At 33.5% G+C, this 24183-nt stretch overlaps 1 protein-coding gene across 3 annotated transcripts in view; it reads right to left on the bottom strand.

Moving 5' to 3' along the window:
- LOC118185602 (cell adhesion molecule 2-like) overlaps nt 1-24183 on the bottom strand; it is a 529906-nt gene that overhangs the window by 207677 nt on the left and 298046 nt on the right. Inside the window, exon 3 of one of the 3 annotated variants that reach the window (XM_085807279.1) lies at nt 3364-3387. The exons of the other annotated variants lie outside the window; for them this stretch is intronic. The gene's annotated coding sequence lies outside the window, so the exon portion shown is untranslated. The remainder of the gene's footprint in view (nt 1-3363; nt 3388-24183) is intronic. 3 annotated transcript variants of the gene reach the window in all.

The raw sequence follows: 24183 nt of genomic DNA, 5'->3' as shown, positions 1-24183 counted from the left end.
AAAACAGGTTTTAGCACGTTAGTGAAAGGTTAGATTAGGTTAATTGCATATGGGAAAACCACGAAGGCTACTGTTTGATTGAAAGGATGCTTTGGTGGAGGACTTTCTGAAACAAACTAGCTCGTCTTCACGATACACATGAGGGTACTGCAAAAACCAACCATGAAGCCTACTCGTCCGCGTGAGTATACAAACTAGGTTGAATTTAATCGATCTGCACCATTCTGCCACTGGTGGGTCTCCCTACAGCTAGAAAAGAGAGGTCATCAAGCATTGAAGAAAGTCATAAATTTTATTTATGTATTAAGAGAATTAACAACAACAAAAAATATATACCGTTAGATGTTATCAATTACGTATTTCAGAGAATTTTAGGTACTATAATATTGAGATTGGCAATTATGCTAACTTAGATTCAACACCGAGATTTACTAAGTCGGAGAAAAAATGCCCCACCCAAATATTTATCATTTGCTTTATTTAAAAGACAAACATTTACTCAGTTTCTCGCTTTGAAAATCTAAACACTCGATCTACCCGACACAATAATAGCAGCTGAAGGGAAAAGTGCATAAGTGTTTGGTATAGTCTGTGGATCCTACATTTCGTTCAAGAAATCTAAGAGTAAAATTCTGAATCTCAATGAAAGGTTCGATGCAGGGTCAAAATTCAGCACGCAACTAAAGTTAAATGAATCTGAAAGCAAGTGCTTGTGAAAATAAAAATGTACTCATCTACTTATGATTCCGATATAATGTATTTCACCTGCATAGTTTATAAGGCGTTTCTCCCGCCTTCTTGGCATGCCTTCGTCGTGTGGTGGTCAGCACGCTGGGCTCGTATTCCAGAGGTCCGTGGTTCGCTTCCCGGCGAAGGCGTTGCTCATTTTTCACATCTCCTGCTTCCCCAAAACGCCTAATATCTCTACAGTGGCCCCCGAACTAAAAGCGTGTTGCATAATGATTCTCCATACCCAGGATTTCGCAACTAGGTCCCCTAAAGCCTAGTCGCCCTTTAAAAGGGGCAGTATATAAGGTATTTCTCCCGCCTTCTTAGAATGCTTTCTCAGCAAGCTGGGAGCGTATTCCAGAGGTTCGTGGTTCGATTCCCGGTGAAGGCGTTGCTCATTTGTACTGCTTCCAAAAGATACCAAATGTCTCTACAACTTAAGTAACTTATAAGGTATTTCTCCCACTTTCCTAGCGTCCTTCGTGGTGTAGTGGTTCTGCACGCTGGGCGGGTATTCCAGATGTCCGTGGTTCGATTCCCGGCAAAGGCGGTTGCTAATTTTTCATCTCTCTGGCTTCCAAAAAATCCTAATGTCTCTACAGTGGCGCCCGAACTAAAAGGTTTGTGGACTATGATTCTCCACACCCAGGGTTTGGCGACTAGGTCACCTAAAACCATAGTCGCCCTTTAAAAAGGGGAGTATATAAGGTATTTCTCCCACTTTCCTAGCGTTCTTTGTGGTGCAGTGGTTCTGCACGCTGGGCCGGTATTCCAGAGGTCCGTGGTTCGATTCCCGGCGAAGGCGGTTGCTAATTTTTCATGTCTCTACAATGTTACCTAGGCATTGCACAAATTTTCTCTTTATAAATTATATAACGCGATTAATGATTATTATTCTGTTTAATGCATTGATGTAACATATTCGCATATGTTGAGATGTTCAAATATCATATTTCTAAAAGGTAAAACAAATGGCTCATCAGAGAAATCTGAAATGAATGTTCATCAGAGAAATCTGAAAATATTCGAAATATAAACGCACAATACAAATGGCACTTAAAAAAGCCTCAGTGTAACCTATAGTAATCAGATGTATATGAGCCTTTATGTGGCAAATGGTGAAAATATTCTGTTGGAGGAAAGTGAATATGAAAAATTTAAAAATTTCGCTCCATCCGTAAATCTACATTTTGTTCTGTTACCGTAAATTGTCTCCTGAACAAGCGGAAAATGACACTTGCGAAAAACTCACTAATGGAAATCAAATGCAATTAAAAATCGGGAAGTAGTATCATTTTTACTGTCACTTTTAAATTTGAATTCCACAAAACATGCGTCAGCGTGTCCATTTCGTAAATCCATTTACATATAAAGTGCATCCGCATTATGCAAAAGTTTTAGATAGTTCTCAAAATTATATCTGACATATTTCTTTACAATAAATGCAAGCCCAGCTAAACTATTGCAGAAAACTTTAAGTGCAGATTTCGCTTCGAAATCGAGAAACCAAATGTCACGTGTTATTTTGAAAACATCTGCCTTCGAGGGTTTTGTAAAAAATGAAAAATCGTACTTGAATGCAACATAGTCTCCATTTTTTCTCCTTTTCAAAACGTTTTGAACAAATGCGAATATTGAAACAGGCCATTTATATGTCAGGAGTTTTTCATCGATTTCGCTTCGATCAATGTCATTCCATTGATCTTTTTTCATGCGTTTCAGTTCGCGAATATAAATGTGAGATTTTTTTTTAACTGCTGCCTTTTAAATACTTTAGAAGGTATCAAAGATTTTGAAAATGTAACAGCTTAATGTATCTTTCACGTTTAATTTCGACATAAAACTGCTTTTATTACTGCTTTTATTGAAATAATAATAAAGGATTATTATGTGTCCACTTCTGGCTTCGTGAAAAGAAACTACCAATTTTCAAAAATCGTAAATTATTTCAGTAGCTCTTGATTTTTTTCTCAGATATTTGTATAACTGCTATGCAGTAGTTTGTCATAATCTTGTAAAGTAATTAAATATGTAAGGTATATCCCAAGTTTATAACAGTATTTTAAATTTATATGACTTTCCTATCTCTTCTAGCTTCAGCTTACAATTCCTTACCAGAATGAGATTTTAGAATCGCGTTAAATACAAATGAGAAGGAGTAGTATTTAAGTTCCACTGATTTCGAGAGAGAGGATTAGGATTCCTGAATAGCGCACATTTGCATTTTTGGCTACGTCTTTCTAAGCTGATACTACGCGCGTCCGTATTACGAGCCCTTGATAGCTACACTAGCTAATTTAATATTAAGGGCCAAATAGCTTAGAAATTGATAAAGCTTCGGCTAAATCTCTTTAGTTAGTCAATAGTTAAGTTCTTATCTTTTACATTTTTAAGCCAAGCTGAGGCTTTGTTGTACGCCCTGAGAAAGGGACCATCTGTACATCTTTAATTTGAACAATAAAAAACAATTAACCCTTCCTGAATTTACGTTTGTAATTTTGGACTTAAGCGATTATTTGCTTAGTAGTTCACTAGGTTCCTCAAGACTTAGTTAATAGATAAAAGTGAGGCTGCCTAGAAATACTTAAAACGGAAATTATGAAAAGCAGAAAAAAACTAAATAATTAAACTTACGGTTCCCTTGGCAGCACTTCAGAACTAAAAGAATTTAAAGACAGAAAAATATTTAAGAATATTGAAAAAAAAATAAGTGTTTGTAAATAAAAAAAAAAAATTGAAAAACATTGTGTTACAGTTTTATTTATTTTAATGCTTATAATAAAAATTTTCCATTTTTACATGTTCGTATCTTCGGATGGGTTTTAAAATATCGGGTAACAGATATTGTATGAAAAGGTTATAAGGTATTTTTTCCACCTTCTTGGCGTGCCTTCGTGGTGTAGTGGATCTGCACGCTGGGCCGGTATTCCAGAGGTCCGTGGTTCGATTCCCGGCGAAGGTGTTTGCTAATTTTTCATCTCCGGCTTTTCCAAAAAAATACCTAATGTCTCTACAAGGTATTTCAAAGCCATTTATGCACAATTCTTAATTATGTATGCACAAAAAGAAAAGACATAATACGTGAAATTGAAAAATTTTTGTTAACTTTTCTAAGCAGTATTAAATATTGCCATGATATAATAAACCTAGAAGTATGCTTAAAAGTTTGTCAGATGTGCGAGTATATAATTGCATTTTCAAAGACAGATAAGACCACGAGGAAGAACATTTTACTGACTTTTATGCTAAGCAAACAGTATAAAGTTTATCGGAAATGAGAAAAATATGCCTAATATTCTTTGAGATTACTTCCCTGGGATACTTTTTAAACAATTACTTTCCTGTTACATTTCCAGCAGATGCAATCATTCTTATTAAATCATAATTGATATATTTATGATTTATAAGCTAGAGTTTAATTTAATAATATCTACAAATATATTGCATTTCATTATATATTTTTTGAGAAAAAAACACGGCAAAATTTTAACAAAAACAAGTTTGAAATATATTTGTAATAGTCTAATTCTTAAAGTGCCTTGATTTGTTTCTAGACTAAGGAGGGAAGTAAGAACTGGACTAAGGAGGGAATGATGTGTAATTGTTACATAATATTTCATGACATTCATGTATATATTCTCTTCATCATGTTCATGGTGCTGCAAGTGTGCATGGAAATGAAATCTGAAGTTTCTTAAGCAATAAGTAAAATACTATAATTTCTTAAGAAAATTATTATGAGGAATTTTCACGTAATATTTCCACTGATCAGTTGTTTTAAACCTTACAGCCCAGTAGTACTAAACTCCGAAACATTCTAACTTTACTTTTAAAATCATTTTAAGCCTGTCATAAACGCTGTTTCATTTTAATAAAATAACATCTAATGCATGATTGAATAAGGCAAGGTATATCCAATTAGGTTTGATCTATCACGAGAGCTGTACCTTTTTTTACTTTAAGAAGCGTTTATTTGCCTGTTTTCTGAGCAACGTTCTTCTATAATTTTTCATCGAAGTTCAGATTTATGCTGGCTTTCTTTGCAGATTTGAGTCCTTATGTGCTGATAGTGCCTTTCTAATTATTCTTTAACCTCTTCGTCGTCCGTAACACGTCTAGCGCGTTCAAGTGAAACCGTAACGCGCTTTAAGCATTCTTCAACATTTTAAAACTTTTAAACGTTTAAAACGCTTTCTAAATGTTTACTTGTTTGAGTTTTTATTTTTGTTTGTTCTAATACCTCCCAGAGGGCAGTACTAATAGGGCATTCTATTTCTAATTGAATTCGCCGCCCCCGGGTTTTATGAATATTCGCGCCATTTTACATAAGATACAAGACAGTGAGAGATTTTTAACGTCTACTCAGCAGAAAAAGAGAAAAAATGAGGTTGTGAATTGGAAAGACAAGAAGGATATACGTTTGATGAGTACAGTCCATAATAACTCTATGATTGATGTTGAAACACGGAACTGTAAAAAAACCAATAATTTTAAAAGATTACAACAACAAAATGGGAGGAGTGGACCGCCTGGATCAGATGTTATCAAATTATCCTGCTGTTAGAAGTAAGCAGATATATTATTATTTTTTCATTATGCTTTATTTCCTTATAATTTTACTTAATATTCATTTAGATTCATCCACTACGAAAGTTATGTATGTACAAAGAAAACAACATTACACGCTATGAAAAACAAAGAGGCGCTGGAGAGAAATTTTCGCGGACAGGAGAAGACGGCGAAAGGGTTAAAAAGTAAAATATATCTCCGAAAAGTTTTCTAAACTTCTTTAAACAAATAAAAAATTCAAAACGAAATATTTTTATTCGAAAACAGTTAGACCTTTTGATGTTAAATATTACTGAGATGTAGTATTTTGTATATAATTGTGGTGCAAAGCATTGCCGTGTTTTAATTATCTTAGTTATGTTACATATTTTATGTGCGAGCGCTATCACTGTCGGATTCGACTTGCGTGCTCTCGAACATTCAATGAACGTAAAATGGCTACCAGGTTGATTCTGCCAGTAAGTCTCATGCTTGTCTCAAAGATTAAGCCATGCATATCTAAGTACTACATGCCATATTAAGGCGAAACTGCGAATGGCTCATTCAATCAGTCATGGTTCCTTAGATCGTACCTTACTACTACTTGAATGACAATTCTAGAGCTAATACATGCAGCAAAGCTCCACACATCTAAAGAGATGCGATTATACCGCGTTTCTGGTTGTATTACATTCTTTAACAATTAGGAGATATAAACGCCATTTTCTAAATAAGTAAAGGACGTTTCTAAATATGCCTAAACGAACAAAAGTGCCTTACATACCACTCATTTCAGGACGAAGAAATGAATCTCGAAGCATGGAAACGTTGGTTTTAAATGAAGCGTAATTGTTATAGATATTCAATTGCATAAGAGTAGCTTTCCTTTTCCTTTCTTTACAGCTAATAACCTCAGAAGGAACATGACTACATTTTGGCACCCCTTAGTGAGCAAAGCCCATTAGGAAGTTTATTTTTTTAAATAACTTAAGGTATTTTTTGGAAAAGGTAACCAAACATCATGCTAGAAAAATCAAAAGAAGCTAGTCTTTCTACTAAAAGTAATTTTAATGGCATGTGGCATGCTGATATTGTACCATCTGTCAAATTTTATTTTTCATAAGTATTTTAGTCTACTCCAAGAAACAGAAAAAAGAAAAAAACTAATTTCAATTGCATATGTACGAGCCAAATGGATATCTGAAGAAAAAATCTGATGTGTACACCTCTGGACTTCCTTGTACGGAATACTAAATTATACGCATTTTTTCTTGCATTTCATTTAAACTTATTGGAAATGAATTAAATCTACTTCGCCGACAGCGCATAAACCACAATAGAATAAATGCATTCTTTAAAATTCACTCTAGTATTTGATTACCATAGCGACACTCTGGCGCTAGATTCACTTAACAGTATTATATTTCGTTCATATTATAACTCATAATGCACAAAATTTATATCATTTAAAGAATAGAATTATCTAATCGTTGCCACATGTTCTATTCAAATACTATAATAAAGCTAGAATGATGCATAAAAGAAATTAAGCAAACAAAATAAAAAAGAACAGTTTTTCACAGACGATTGAGTATTTCTCATTCAATTAATTCAGTTCTCACTTCGCGAGAAGGCAAAAATACATAAAAACTCAAAATATCTATATTAAAAATTACAAAGTAAATTTTAAACACTTATTTCCTCGAAAAAATTCCAGAAAGGATTAAGCATGATTTAATTGGCAATAATAAATAAAGGCGTTATCTTTGTTGTTGCGAAGCTAAGTTTTTCTAGATTGGCAACAAATCCACTAGTCTTCTGTTTCAAATGTAAACAATCAAAGGCCGCCATAAAAAAAGGCTTAGCGGCACTTAAACAACTTTAAAATTGTGGATAATTCTAAAAATATTGCATACAGATTTACTAAAGGCATAAAAATCTTAACCGGAAGATAAAAACAACATAATTCAATAATTTTTAAAGCAATAAATGTTCAATTTACAAAAAACTGAGAAAGTAAAAAAACTGAGACAGTGAGCCGGGTAACAGAGTGGATATATATATATATATATATTTATATATGTTTGGTGCGGCCGATTGCAACCAAAATACGAGGTGCACATCTACATGTTATAGCAATCCTATATACAAAATTTCAACGTTCTGAGGCTACTCGTTTTTGAGTTATGCGAGATACGTACGTACGCACGTACGCACATACGTTCGTACAGACGCCACGAAAAATTCTCTTCAGAATTCATTTTAAAGCAGTTTTATAATTTTTTTTTTGAGGGAACAGAGTATTTTATTCTGTCCCTACGTACAGATATCTCGCAAAAACATCGTTAAATTGCATTCGATAGCGGTCAAAATGGATATTTTCGTTGAAATATGCTGCCTGAAACTTTTCGCGATTACAATACTTCCTTTTTACTTCGTACAAGGAAGTAGAAAGGAACGTAATATTACGAAAATTACGAGATAATGGTAAAATGTTTCAGCATGAAAGGTCATTATTTTCTTTAAATAAGGTGCTTACTCTTATTGTTTAGCTATTTTTTCCTTTATTTCATGACGCATATGGAAGTTTGGTTATGTTTATAGGTGTATATAAAAAGCCAGAGATTAATATATTCAGAAATTAGTAAATGGTAAGTAAATGCATATAGCAGATCCGAAGCAGCTAAAAACCAATAGTTAAAAATATTAAAAGTGGTTGATAAGGATTAGAATGTTAAAACAGGGAACATTTAACACTAACCTGGCAGTCAAGTTACATTTAGTTTCTAGCTAACTGTAATATCTGTGCCGAGTTTATGCATACTATAAAGTAGTAAAACTTCTTTCCCGTATATGAAGAACAGAAAAGCTTTCTGAATTTTTTGGTAGAGTAGTTTAATCTAAATGCAGGTTAAATTGTTAGCATCGGAGTTATTTTAACCGCAAAGTGCGATTTCGCTGCAGAGCTCTGAGTTTCTACCATCATTTGAGACATACGTCGTCGTCTTTTCCCTGCGTTAGATAGTAACTGAAACCCAATAATTTAAACTTTGCAAAATTTTTATATCCCCGCTAGTGTAAAGTAAGACTAGACTATGTAATTATGAAAAGGACACAAAGTTTACATGCTCAGAGAGATATATTCATCGGTGATGGAGTTTCTGAAGGAATTTATAATATAGATGAGGATAAATAAGAAAAGCTTAGACAGCGTATGCAACTGCTGCGTATAGAAGGAACTAATACTTTCGTTTCACGGCTTTAGCAACTCGTTAACTGTAACTAAAATTGAAAAGGTACCTGTGAAATAAGACTGAAAGAAGCTAAAACAGTATTATGCTTATAAAACTGCTACGTAAATGCTGCTTAACTACCTAGAATATTGATACCTGCATTAAAGATAAGATGTTTAGCAAATAAAATTTGAAAAATGCTTAAGAGCTGTAAGATTCATTTGGAGAAGCTATATTAATAAAGGGCTTCATTTTAAGATTTAAAAAGAAAGAATTTTACAAATATACCAATTATACATATGACTTCAGTAATCACAAAAGCTTTTCCGCGTAAACACTTAAGAAAAGCTAAAAGACAAAAAAAAAAAAAAAAAAAAAAAAAAAATGTTAGATTTTGCCCTTTTAAAAGGAAAATCTTTCAGTTATTATAAACGTGGTCAAACAACCAAGTGAACACACCCTCAGACAGAAATTGGCTGTATAGAGATGGCTAATGCAGAAAAACATGGTCATAGTTTCTGCTGCATTTACACATGGCAGCTGTTTTTTGGTATAATAAGCTCTTGTGAATCCAAAATGCAACACTTTGAAAGAAGCTTCCAGTTACACCATGCTTATATCTGATTACAAAATACAACAGGTAGATTTTTAGCACTGTACAGCATATTTAAATCATACGTACCAGTTACGCCATCTAAAAACACTGTAAAAAGGGAGAACATCAGGGCAGTTTTAAGGAACTATGAGTTTTGCTGCTGTTGCTTGTTAGAAAACTTCGGCATGTCATATCATCAGAGAAAAAGTCTGTGTGTACACCACATGACTTCCTTGTACGGAATATTAAATTATACGCATTTTTTCTTGCATTTCCTTTAAACTTATTGGACTGAATTAAATCTACATCGCCGATAGCGAATAAACCACAATAGAATAAATGCACTCTTTAAAATTTACTATATTTGTTTACCATAGCGACACTCTGGTGCTAGGTTTACTTAACAGCATTATATTTCGTTCATATTATAACTCAGAATGCGCAAAATTTATATCATTTGAAGAATTATCTAATCATGCCACTCTTCAAATACTATAATAAATCTAGACCGATGTATAAAACAAATTAAGCAAACAAAACAAAAAAGAAACAGTTTTTCACAGACGATTCAGTATTTCTCATTGAACTAATTCAGTTTTTCCTTCGCGACAAGGCAAAAATACATAAAAACTCTAAATATCTATATTAAAAATTACGAAGTAAATCTTAAACACTTATTTCCTCGAAAACGTTCCAGAAAGGATTAAGCATGATTTAATTCGCAGCAATAAATGAAGGCATTATCTTTACTGTTGCGAAGCGTAGTCTCTCTAGATTGGAAACAAATCTACTATTCTGCTGTTTCAAATGTAAACAAACATGTCCACCATGTTATTTAAAAATTAGGCTTAACCGCGCGGAAAAAGCATTTAAATTGTTGATAATACTACAAATATTGCTTGCAGATTTCCTAAAGGCATAAAAACCTTAACCGGAAGATAAGAACAACATAATTCAATCATTTGTAAAGCAAAAAAATGCCCAATTTACAAACATATAAGAGTAAAGAAACTGAGATCATTGAGCCGGATAACAAAGTGAATATATATATATATAAATATATTTATATACATTTGGGGTGGCCGATTGCAACCAAAATACGAGGTGCATATCTACATGTTATAGCAGTCTTATATACAAAATTTCAACATTGAGGCTATTTGTTTTTGAGGTTTGCGGAATACATACGAACGTACAGACAACACGAAAAATTCTCTTCAGAGTTCATTTTAAAGTAGTTTTATAATTTTTTTGGAGGAAAAGAGTCTTTTATTTTGTTCTTACGAACAGATGTCACGCAAAAACATCGTTAAATTGCATTCGATAGCGATCAAAATGGATATTTTCGTTGAAATATGCTGCCTGAAGCTTTCCGCGATTACAATACTTTCTTTTTACTTATCTTTTTACAAGGAAGTAAAAAAGGGAACAGGTGGAAATTGTTCAATTGGGGGGCCTTTTGAGTTTTGGCGAAGGAAGAATTGTAGCTTACGTAGACTACCGATTATTCTTGCAAAATACAAATTCATTCATAACTGCATTTAATCAATGATTGTTTTCTCTAATTATCATAACAACTAATTGAACTTTTTCGTTTAATACGGATTTACTTAAACTAAGAATATCATTTTCATAAGACTGTTAATTGGATGTAGATGCACTTAAATTAGGGATACCTTTTTCATAAGTTTGTTTACCGATTACGGATTTGCTTAAATATGAGATATCATTTTCGTAAGACTGTTATATTATCACAGTTAGGCGGCTGTGGCTAAAATGCATTTAAGTACAAGGTCACAAATAGTATCTGTGCTGTATTTATACGCACATTATCCAAACCACGGAGTACAATATAAGGATATTAACATAATATTTCAAATTAATTTAAGTAGCGTTGACTCGAAGTGAAAATTTGCATTTCAGAAGCAAAGCGCTGTCAAAAATGAAAATTAAGTTATGTACTTGAAACCAGCTGGGAATAGGAAAGGAATTTATCATTCTGGACGCTTGCCAAAAGCTTTCCTTACAAATGCAATAATTTCTATAAGTCATAAGCCCTTTCACCCCATCGATATGGCTAAGAACAGTAGGATGGATAGACAGCATTCTCACACTAAATTAACAAGGGAGTTGAGTATCTATTCCAGAGTCGTTTCACCTTAATGACAGGAATTTAACGACACTCGCGGGATAATATGAAGGTCTGCCGAAGGTCGCCCAAGGATTAAGACTTCTCGTGATGATCTAATTATATTGTTTAAACATCAGTTCATAACAATTTTTACATAGCTTGGGAACTGTCTTCTGAGCTTTTCGTAGATGCTGGGATAATTGTACCTCTGTTAACAACACATCGTACTCTAGACCATTTTGCTCTTTGTGCCCAGGAGACGAATGGTTTTGACCCCTATTCTTATCAAACAGGAGACATCGTGGGGACGTATTCAATGATCATAATTTTTGGAACACAGCTGAATTGCATTTCATCGATTTAACAGTCGAGATTCAATTACAGACTGATTTGACATTTTATAAGGTGCTTTCTCTCTCCTTTCCGCAGGCCTTCGTGGTGTAATTGGAAGCATACTCGATGCGTATCCGAGAGGTCCAGGATTAGATTCCCGGCGAGGGCACTGCACATATTTCAAGTTTCCTACTTCAAACAAAAAACTAATGACTACATTTGGCGCCTGAATAAATCTGGAGAAATGGACCAATATCAGCCCCCCCCTCTCTCTGAACCCACCAACGTCGAGCTTCACCGGCTCCAACGGAAGGGTATGTCTTCTTAGTGGATACAATGCAGGCCTCCATGAAACACGCACTGATATTTAATGGGATAACATCGTTCTCTTATATTTTGGAACAGCTGGACAACCACTGTTTGCTCTCAGAAGTTCTTTGAACTTCTGAGAGCAAACAACTACGCGTATTCGAGAGGTCTAGGGTTAGAGTCTCGGCGAGGGGCCTGCATATTTTTACGTCTCCTGCTTCAAAAAGGAAACTCTAGAATCTAGAGAAAACGAACATTTAATGACCTTTCAAATCTTCGAGACAAAGATTCCTTAGACGGCAGTCATTTACTTGAGGTGCATTTTATTGAACTGCAGAAATGTGAAACTTCTTTAAAATCAGTTATTTGAATATTGTAAGTTGGAGGAGGAAGATCCTAGATCTCTGTGGAAAGGTTTCAGGCAAACTGCTGCTCCACATTTTCTTTCCTGAATGCGGGGGTGGAAATATTCTACCTCAGAGAGTTCAAACAATCCATGCATTTCGGCATAATGGGAATATTCAAATTCAGATCTTCCAACTAGAAACCCACTGAGCACTCCTGAAAAGCTTACGTAAAATAGGATGCTCTCGCTCCAATTTTCGTTCCAAATTTCAGTGACTCCCGGAAAAAGGGAGTCTAGATTCTGTTCTTTAGTAATCAAATCATTCTCTGTAATACACAAATTTTTCTTAAAATCAGTACATGAAGGAACAAGGAAAACTATGAAACAAACAACATTGAAGTTTAGCCAGAAACTAAAATGCTGTTTATATTCATATCCAATTACGAAACATGATGGACATTTTACTCTATTCCTGATTATTCTGTCTAGACATAATAGAATCCAAATTTACAGATATAAAATATTTCTAGTAACATAAAAGTTTCTGAATAGAAAATTAATAATGTCAACGTAGAATACTATTCTTAAGTACTAGTACCTAAGACTCGAGTCCTTAGAAAAACATAACAAAATCAGTTATTTTAAGTACTTAAATACTAGATCTGAGTCTGTTTACATTTAACCTACGCAATGCGAGTAAATGAACTAAAATATGAATGACGATGCAGGTAATATGGATATAATAGTTTGTCAAAGATAAATGGTTTAATGTTTAATAACGAGATGAGAAGAAACACAAACACTTTTAAATTTTATGTTTAATCATTAGTACCATAACGAAAACGCTTTACGCCTTTGCCTAGCATTAAAATGATAGAAGAAAACATACCATCTACATATAGAGAACTATCGGATTGAGATGTCGTTTAGATGTTTATTTCTTGTGAAAAGATTATGAACCCTCGCATTTTTCAATTAGCAAAATAAGTAAATTCGGGTTAAATAAGAAGGTTAATTATTTCCTACCACTTTTCAGCTTTATCAGAGTCATTTTATCTGTCGCTTACTTTTAGAGAAAAATAGGAGATATTTCTCTAAATGTAAGCGACAATTCAAACTGAAAAAGGTGCGTGTGTAATAAATAATTTGCCATATCTATCTTGATATTCTTGATGATTATGATTTAAGTAAGTGTCTCGAGGGATGTATATTGTGCTATCGTGTAAGACTCTCCAAACGTAATTGGTTAAAACTTGAAATAAAACCAAAAATGGTTAATAGTTGATTCAACGTAAGACTGCCAACCCATTCCTTTGCCGAGAGCTAAAGATTCATCACAAATAACTGTAATCCATTGTTTTTTTCGCATTGCTGTTGTTGCCTTTGCAAGGTCATACATTACCTTTGTCAAAAAATAACAGCATTTTTTCAACAATCACAGTTGACTCGAAGCGTAGTATTTCACAAACAATCTCAAATTTATAGAATCACTGAACATATTGTGCCATTACCTAAAGACGGATCTATAATGTTAGATTCAGACGTGATACTTATATGCATAAAATATGTTCCACAGTAGTGATTAAATGTAGAGCAAAATTATAATAGCGATAGAGAATTTAAAATTATCAATTATCTATACAGGGAATGAAAAGATGAAATGGACAACATTGTGAACACGAATATGTAATTTGGTAATGCGAAGAGATGCAATCTACTATCTATAAAGAAAAGTACCCAAAATAAGAAGGCAACTAAAACTGGTTGTTATTAAAAGTAGTGAATATTTAATTGTCCTAAATGAGTGAATGTAAAAAACTATTATTAATTATTGTTACACTGTTGAAAAACTGTTCAAAATTAATTAATTATTCAAGCTAAGAAACAATTAAAACTTTGTGAAAATTGGGAGAAGCTCTGGTTCAGTCAATATTTTGTGAATGAAATTAAAATGCTCGATTAAAAGAAAATGGCATAAAACATTAAACGTTGTAGAATAACGAGGTTTATAGAAGCATGAAACATGGAAAATCAGCAATGTCCTTTCCTGGATGCGATTTTTGGACCTCCCGACTGCTAGCCAGACGTGCTTCCAATTACACCATGAAGGCACATGGTAAGAAGTGAAAAAAACTATGCATTCTTCCCCACTTAAAGGGCGTGTGGGAAGGCAGCGATCTAATCGCCAAACTCTTGTGGTGACGAATGATCGTCAAACACATTTTAATTTGGGTGCCTTTTGTAGAGACATTTGTTTATTTTGAGGGCAGTAAACCAAGCAAATTCGCAACACTGGGATTCGAAGTTCGGACATTCCGATGGTTAGGTAGACGTGCTTCTAGTTACATTACAAAGGTACGATTTAAGAAGGGAGAAAATACTTTACAATAGAAGTACTAAAACATGGAAAATAAACGGAAAATGTTATTCGCTAAAAATTTCAAATGAATAAAAATTAGCTATATAAAAACCAAATTCATTAAAAATAGCCTTTTTGTATAAAAACCGTACTGAATAAGTTTGCTTGAATATACCTAATTGTGAATCTAACGTTTTATTTAATATTTTTTCGGCGTGGAATTTTAAATGCACAAAATAAAGAAATCTTTTAATCAGTGAAATAAAATTTAAAAGTAAATACAAGTTTCGGGCAAGCAAAATTGCCAAAAGAAAGATAAATAAATGAAAAAATCAAAAAGCATCAAAGTATTCGGGGAGAGAATACTCGATTTCTCTACTCTGAAGCAAATGCTAGAAACAAAATATCTGAGAAGAGAAAATGCTATTTTTTAGATAACTCCGAAATAGCGTAAAAAATGTTTACGCACGTAGTTTGTTTTTTGGACTTTTTCTGAAAACCCCTTAAGTCTAAAATTTTGCGACTTCTTTTCGAAAAATTTAATTACTTGTTGTGGGCTGGGAGAGATATATTTTAGTGCATTAAAGGATTCAAATCTTTTGCTCTTTAGAACATAGAATTGAATGCATACTGGCAAGATTCAATTTTGAAGTCTCCATGAAGACAAGGTAGTTAGAACAGCATGCTATCATTTATGTTTAATACTTTCTCAACTCAAAACGACTCGCTTAAAATACATTTTCGTAAGCACAAAAAAGTCTGATACTTGTATTAAATAATGAAACTTTAGCGATGGTTGCAAAATTAAATTTTAAATTAGACGATAAATAATTACTGTTCTTTTTAAATGCATTATTTTGTATTCTGTTTCAGCTGCATGTTTAAGAAATCAGCAGCTATTAGAAATTCTTATTAAGCTACGAACGTTGTTATCGGATTTTCTTAGTTGGCTAATTTCAAGTATATTTTCAGAATGTTTATCTTAATTTTGAGTAAAACTTTCTTCGCCATGTTCAGGTAACCTAACCTATCTTGAATAAATTTTCATAAACTGGTCTTACCATTCCTTCCTTTAAAAAATATATATTCCCTTTCTTTCTGCATATTCATTTATACTTAAACACTTTCAGTTTTCTCACGTTACTATAATTAGGTACTGAAATTAAGATAAATTACGTAAGAGAATAAGGATTGTAATGAATTAGCACAGTGTGTAAGGTTTATAATTTAGCTAATAAGGAAACTATCTCATTCAAACTTTAGTTATTATTCTCATTCACGTTGAATAATAGTCTTACGGAAATCAAGAGTTCTTACAGAGTTCTTAAATGCTTAAATTTAAGTACCTCGAGCTGCATTTGTAAAAGGGTTCTGCAATCAAAGGTATTCGTTGAAGGTCTTTCTAAGAAAGCATATATTAAATATTCTTGACACAATATAATTTCATTCTTAAATATATTTAGTTTTGCAAACGTGAATTCTTAACTTCGAAAGCAAAACCTCATGTTTTCACTTTTATCTCATTTATAATCATATAATTGTTTATTTATAATCATATCATTATTTATTTATAATCATATAATTATTTTCATGATAATTGTTTATACTAAAATATAGTTGGATGTAAGCTATCTCAAATTATGACTATTAGTAATATTGGTAGTCTGGTGGGTTGCTGCAATTTGCTGACGTCGTATTCAGTGGAAATTAGTGCTATGCACTAATTGAAATCGAAAGCAGCAATATAATTTTGGATACTTACATATTATTTCGTCGAATGTGAAATTTAACTGCTATCGAAAGGAACTAACTCATGAAGGAACTTGAAAAACAAGCAGTATTTAGCAATGCAGCATCCGCTTCATTTTCGCTCTTCTTAAAAAAGGCTGTCATCGATTTCCACCATTTTGGTAGAATCTACAATTTTACCGAAATCTTTCTTTAAAAAATAATTCTTCAGTAATGTTTCAGTTCTTTTTGTGAATAAAACTTTCGCGCAGGTGACTGCTCCATTGCTCCAATCTCTCACTGTATGTCGCCTATATTGAGCGGAGCATAGTGGGTCCATTAATGTTGACAATTTGTGATGGCGATGTCCCATAATTTTGAAAATAATCCACTTCTGCTGTTCTGTATAAAGTTGTTCCCAAATTTTAATCACATGTTTTTCCCAAAATGCAAGAAAAAATTTAATAAAATAGCAGTTACTTTATAGCGTTGTTTTTATTAGTGAAAGGTGGCTTATCGAGAATCAGTCGGGGTTACGTCAAGTGAAGGCGAAGAAGATGTCAAGGTGTGAGTTGTTATGGAACGCTTACCGGGGCTAAATCGCTGTACTTGACTACAGTTTCACTGCCGACAAGATAATACTATGTTGTATAGTCTATGCCTGTTTGTAATGTTGTAGACCTTACTAAAGACAGAGCAAGGAATTTTCGCTATGTCTTTGAAGAACTGGTATTACAGAAGATGGTTTAAAAAATCTTTTTTAATTTGTACTAACGTAACAAGATGCACTCACCCGTTGCTCCGTTTGTGGCTAAATAATTTGAACAGAAAACAAAATGTAAAATCACAATAAATTAGGATTGCTGAACGACTGGTTCCTTATTTATCTAAAGCGCTAAATCGGCTGCACACTGGAAAGCCAATACAATCTGAAGAGTGTAGCTAACACCAGCTGGAGAGCTATTTCAAGACACGCAGCATAAACTCGGAACTAAGTCAGCTGCTACTCCTTACGAACTCTTGAAACCGCAGATTAAATACGGCTTCTGAACATAGTTATATTTTGCATACTACGTCATTAAAATCCACATTCCGGCAGGAAAAGGAAATGAGGAGGGAAAGGGAAGTCAAACTAAAAGTAATTGGCTAGAGTAAAATAAGGTTTTTAGAATGGATGTACCTGATTGTGTTATATGCACTCTTGAACTTCACCTGTATGTTACTTATCTTAAAAATATCAAGAATTTAATTTAATATTTTCGCTATTTTTAACACATACTTTATTTTATTAAAATCGAAAACAGTCTTGTCATAGTTGAGTGACGAATATCCTAGAGGGATAAAGAACTATGGGAAGAGACTCCCCAGTGGTTGTGGTTATGGTGGTAGTGGATTATGTTTTGTGCAAATGCTGAAAGGTTACATACGCCAGGCAGATGTGAAATCTTTCTGAATATTAGTATCATATTAGTAGCAATTAAAATCATAGTAGAGTTAAAATCAAATGAGGTAATAAAAAGGTAGATGCTGAAATAAGATATACATAAAGCTCAGATGTCAGATATGAAACAAGAATAAAATCAAGAAAACATGAGATATATTAAAATATACTTCATTTAAAACGCCAAGAAACAAATTCAAAACAAAATTAAATCAGATATTAAAGTCATGTCTCTTTCAGGTACTAAAATAAATGTGCACGGACATTTTTCCCGACTGTACTGTTAAGAGATAAGTCACACTCATTAAAATGTTTCAGTCAAGCACTTTTAAAATATAGAAATTCAATTAAAATATACACTGATAGTAATGGGAAAATAAGTTTCAATTTGGGAAAATAAGTTCACTCTCCCCTTTTAATAGGTACCTGTGAGTAATTCGAGAGTGACCGATTCTCATGCGTGTTAATTAGACTTCCTCCTTCCGGTTAAATGTAGCTTTACAATATTCCATTTTTGGTTTGATCCTTCTCAACTTATTATCCGTGTGAACATCCCAGAAATCAGGCCATTTGACAAGAATTCCTTGCCTGATAACTCTACTGATATCACAAAAAGGGATGAGTTCGTTTGACAGCGTAATTGCAAACTTGGCTGTAATGTCTGCTAGCTCATTCCCTTTTATAGCCAGGAACCCAGTAGTAACCCATAGTCCAGGTTCCTGGACCCATAGTTCCTGGACCCATAGTCCAGGAACCCAGTAGTAATGGATGTCATACCCATGATTACTTAATTCAAGTTTAAGATATCAACAAAGATTGGATTCTGAGTGTTATAACATGATTCTACAAATTTAAAGGACTACACAAGTCTTTATATATTATAAACCGTCTTCAAATATAACTTAGAAATAAATGAAGTGCATAATAAAGAGTATTTCATTCTGAGGTGGAGGCGGAGCAGGGGTCATATTCTCCTACCCTCCATCTGGTCTTCAATAACAAGGATGTACCAATATGTATTGCTTTCGAGCCATCGTAAATACGGGAGTGTAACTAATATATTTGTGCATGTGCTAAAAATAGTTATCTGTATATAAATTCGCTACCATTTTTTTTTTTGCCAAATGCTTAGAAATGGATGATTAGGAAGTGATAAAACTTTGAAGTAATAGTAAAGAGATAACTGCTAACTGAAGCGATGGCTCGTAGCAGTCAACGTAGAGACTCTGGATTGGTGAATTTCTAAATGCTCCGGAACATATGCTCAGGGCCTGATGATGAAGAGAATCTAGTTTTAATAATACGGAAGGCCGTGTAAAACCATAAACAACTGAGCCATTATCAAGTTAAAAGCCTATAATTGCGCTATAAATACGAAGTAATGAGCAACGGTCCGCGCCTCAGGAGATTTTCGCTAAAGCTTTCAAAGGATTCAGCGTTTTTAAGCACTTCTTCCTTAGGCACACGATGAGTGGAAGAAAAGTCAATTTTCGGTCGAACAATACTCGTATAAACTTCATTTTGGGTTCTGCTTGAATCAATGATGCTTCAAGGTTTATGAAAGTTTAAGCATCCTGTAAAAGTGTATACATATGGTCTTCTGTTTACTATTATTATCTTTCTGGATCCTATTAAAAGCGATCTGAAGTTGCCTTTCCATGTATCTCATGTGTGCACTTGACTGCATATCTGGAGGTCATCAACATATAAAGATCCTGAAACCGTAGAAGGAAGTTGTTTTAGGACAGAATTCATTTCTAAGCTGAACTTAACGATATGTAAATAGCCTTGAGAGAAAGCATTTGACACTACAGAGTCATTCCTCCCTTGGGAAGGATCCTTTCAAGAACGTTTGAACAGAAACTAGCAAATTGTCGCATAAGCCACTGGCGTGAAACCCCATGTCCCCATGCCTTGTTGTATGCCTTTTCTGTGTCAAAAATGACTGATTACTTGTTTTCTTTTGATAAAGTCCTTATGGTTAGAGGATTCCAAAAGCACCATATTATCGATAGTGGTTTTGCTTTATGGAAAACACTTTGATATGGAGAAACTACTTTAGTCTTTTCTAGATGAAAAACTCACCATTTGTTTTCGGCCACCACGGTCACCACTTTTTCGAATAGCTTACAAACGCAACTCATAAGGGGTATGGGCTTAGAGTTGGAGGGATTCTTCTGGTCGTTTTCTGGCTCAGGTATAGGAATGACAACAGTTTCTTCGATGCACTAGAAAAGATGTGCTCCTTCCGCACTCCGTTGTACAAGGTAAGAAGAGCACTGAATCCACAGAAAGACAGGCAGAGATAGCAGTATCAAAATCATGAAATATCCTTGTTGGTTCATGGGAGTAAGTATTCTGTCCATTATTGAGGAAACAAAGACAGTTTCTCAATTTGTCTACCTCGAGGATTTGTATCTCATCTCTTCACAAGCGGCGAAGCGGTAAAGTCTCCGAACACTGGTAGTTTGTTCCGGGGTAGATAGACACAAGCTGGCTACATGGGCGATTTCTTGGACTGTTTCATGTGTAATGTGCATATGAGCCAATGTAATTTAGGATGTTCTCCACGAAGGTAGCACTCACAATAGGTATGTAGACCATGACTGCTTTGCCATAATTAAGTAAACCAAACAAATTATCCCCAAAGCTGACTATGCCCGTTAAGGTCTTCAAAAATAATAAGCAGCTGTGGCAGCTGCTCTATCAACTCATCCAACTCTCTGATCGATAGCTTTATATGGAGGTAAATAGTATATAAAAACAACAAAAACTAATACTTTTATATTAGCTTTGATAGCAACCGCTTGAAATGATGCTGCTAACGGAAGGACAGCTGAAGGATAGTTATCTAAGATGAGAAAGCCAACAACCCCACAACGTCCACTAAAAACGTTGTCCTTTCTCTTAAATCTTCCAAGTTTGGCTTTGCTTTGAGCTATGTTAAGCATTTGATACTAATCGTACATGTTACTAATATAAGAGACTGGTGGAAACCACGACAATTTCGTGAGATATACGATGACCGTAATGAATGTTTATTTCGCCGATGCTGTTTCTTCGTCAAACGCGGAAAGAGACTTTTTGGAAGTATGAGTCCCGCTCCAACTTTCGTATCATCAATGTCAGTGCACATTATTTCGAGTGAGTCAGTGCACATTATTTCTAGGTTTAACAATAGGTCTTTCAGATTATTTCACTGCATTAGATTGATTTGATGTGGTGATAATATTTTCTATTGGTTTATTCTTGGTGTTTATTATTGCTGTTGTTGTGTTCTAAGTTGCGCGTGTTGTTGTTAGTTTGTTCTTTATTGTATTAAATTCTATTGTTGTCATTTTAGAAGTATTTCCTAATTTTTATTTGTGAGTTACATGCAGTACTTAAATTGGCTTTTGATTCCAACTGTTTTGATTTTTTTTTTTTTTTTTGTTTTGCAGTATCAGCGTATGAAACATCCAAACGTGGATATGTACTAGCTATATTTTTTCTGTCCTCTACATTTGTATCATTATTTTGATTTTCTGATATTAGCAATGCCATGGTCGAATCTTTCAGGAAGAATACGAGTAGTCTCATAGAACTATAGATCAAAGTAACAGCACAGCTCACAAATCCCAACAAAACATCGAAAAGAAGCCTTAATGGGCCTAAAGAAGCACTCTATGTCCGTGAAAAAGAAAAGGTATTAGAGCTGATTACTATAATACATGTTCCAGCACACACACACATATATATAAATATATATATATATACATATATAATGGAAGAAAGGAGAACAAACTAAAAAAGACCTGTGCGGTCAAGAATTTTGCACAATGAGCTGCAAAATTTGAAAACAAGGTAAAATAGAAATTTTTCACAATGTGATACTGTGTTTCCCGTGTAAAATTTTTTAACACTATGTAGAAATAAATTGCAATTACAAAAAGTTAAAATACAAGAAGAATGAAATACTTAACAAGAAAACTGACAAATAAAATGCGAATGTAAAACTCAAATCAAATGCGAATGTAAAACTCAAATCAAACGCGAATGTAAAACTCAAATCAAATTTGAATGTTAAAAAAATGTTGATTAAATTTTAAACAATCCTGAAACGTTTTAAAATAAACACAAAATTATTTAACACACTAGCAAAATTACTAAGAACCGGTAAATGGTAAATTAGCCTAATGCGTATCTCATTACGGACTTTTCAAGCAAAATGCACAATGAGCTTCGAATCCAGCTAATTCCATAACGCGTTTCGTCAAAACATGAAGAATTGGGACTAAGACTACAGAAGAATTATCTTTACGTTTTATGATTACAAAAACAAAGTCAGTAGAAGGGTGTATATGATCCTTTTATTTGAACAAGAAATAACACTGACTCAGTATGGGTTTACACAAGACTTACAACACTTCTGGCTTAATTTAAATACGTGATGTCAAATCAAATGTCGTAAGATTAAAACCAAATATAGTAGGATTACCCTAACGGCTCACAGGATACAGTAACGCGCAGGAAAGGCTCTGGTTTATAGAAAAAACTGCGAGATAAGCCTAATGGCTAGAAGCACTCGACGCCACAGAACCAACTCGTTAATAATTGCTGCACAACGTGGCCTGGAATAAGCACATACGCTCTGAAACTAACTTGCTTAAATAGCACTTAATTATACCTTAATCTGAAAAACTTTCGCTGTTACATTTACAGTCTGGCATGAAAGGTCAAGGGTGGAAAGAAAGTGACAGAAAAGAACTTAACAATAACTATTAGTTAAAAAATAAATAGATAAATCCTCACAAACTGCTCAGTAATATAGAAGTTAATAAAAAGCAAAGACCGATCATCATATGTGCTAGAAGACATATGTGGTGTCAATATCCCGAGAGTTATGAGAATATACTTGGGTAGTGTAGGGCTAAATAGTGTTGTTAAAGAAACAATTAGGAAACTGAGGCTACATATTAATTTATTTAAATTCAGAAAAAAACTGGAGGTTATAATTTGAAGGACTGAAATGTACACAAAGTCTGTATATTGCAAAATCGAGAACAGTTATTATGAAATTTAATATTTTTTCGAATCTATTAAAATTTGTAGAATCACTGCATAAAACGATTATCGCACATCAGATGTATCACATTATCAGCGTTAAATAAAAGCAGTGCTTCTTGAAAAGCATAATTAAACTTTAGTTATGTGACTGTATTCACATCTTTACACTAAACCTATGCTGACCTCTGTTATTTATCAAGGAGAATGCTCTCACTTTAGTGACATCTTAATACCCGGATGAGCAGAAAAGCATTATTTTGTGTTTAAATGAAGAACGTACCAAATTAATCCCTTTTCCCTCTTTCTTCTATTTTTATATACTTTATTTGTCTGAAGTATGAAAATGGTTACTAATGGACCATTTGATGTGTAATCTATTTCACTTCAGCTAAAACAAAAAATTAGGAATTCGGCCGAATGTATGTACGATTAACATTGTTACATTTAACCAGGACATTTACAGAATAGGCTTATATTGTCCTAATTCATGTAGTATTCGTACAAGCATCATAGTACTGAGACTGTCATATCTTCATCTCTACAAATTTAAACAAAAAGTAAATAAATATACTTGAAAATATCAAACAGGAAAAAAAATCATATACATATACATATGAATAATTCTCATTTACAATTAAATGTAGTCACAAATGCCTTTGAAATCAAGTTTTTTTTTTCAAATGACGTTCACTTTTATGTTAGAAGAATTAGCAGTTTTAATTGATGTTCCGCAGGACGTGTTTTTTGGAAGATTTTATCTATAATCTACTTTTAGAAAATTTTCTGATCCCGAAAAAATACATGTTTTTTTTTCCAGTAAAATAAATGAAGCATGCCATATCTAATATAACATCGAATTTGTAAAGAGAGTATTAAGAGAATATGAAGAAAAAAAAACAAAAATGCAGAAATTTTGTTTTAAAGTTGTTGATATTTCTCAGACTAATCTCCTCTAGCTTTTAAAGCTTTTGACGTTTCCAGCCATAACTTAAGAAATATTTATCTTTAGATAGGGAAAGAAAAAAAAAACAGGAGAAAATATAGAAAAATAGTTCAGCTTCTAAACAAAATGTTTTGATTGTGAAGTTTGAGCATCCAGTAAGTTGGAAAAAATCCTGTGACTGCAATATACTTTCCGTATTTTAAATAACTTCTCATTTCTCAACAATAAATCGCATCCGTTCCTTCCATTAAATGAAAATATTTACATTTAATTCCAAAACATACTTTAAATTCAATATATGAACTAGGAGATTCTACTTTTGTTGTGGGTATGATCAGTATTCGAGATTTTATTTCACAAGTACCAGGTAATTCAGGAATCGCCTTCTTTAGAAGCTAGCTATTTTTTCGCATATTTAAACCAGTAAATATTCATAGAAGTA

Source organism: Stegodyphus dumicola, chromosome X1, assembly GCF_044657685.1.
Source record: "Stegodyphus dumicola isolate Sdum_Otavi_A_Nest chromosome X1, ASM4465768v1".
Classification (NCBI taxonomy): domain Eukaryota; kingdom Metazoa; phylum Arthropoda; class Arachnida; order Araneae; family Eresidae; genus Stegodyphus; species Stegodyphus dumicola.
Note: the sequence above shows the minus strand (reverse complement) of the source record. Positions and strands in the feature narration are given on the sequence as shown.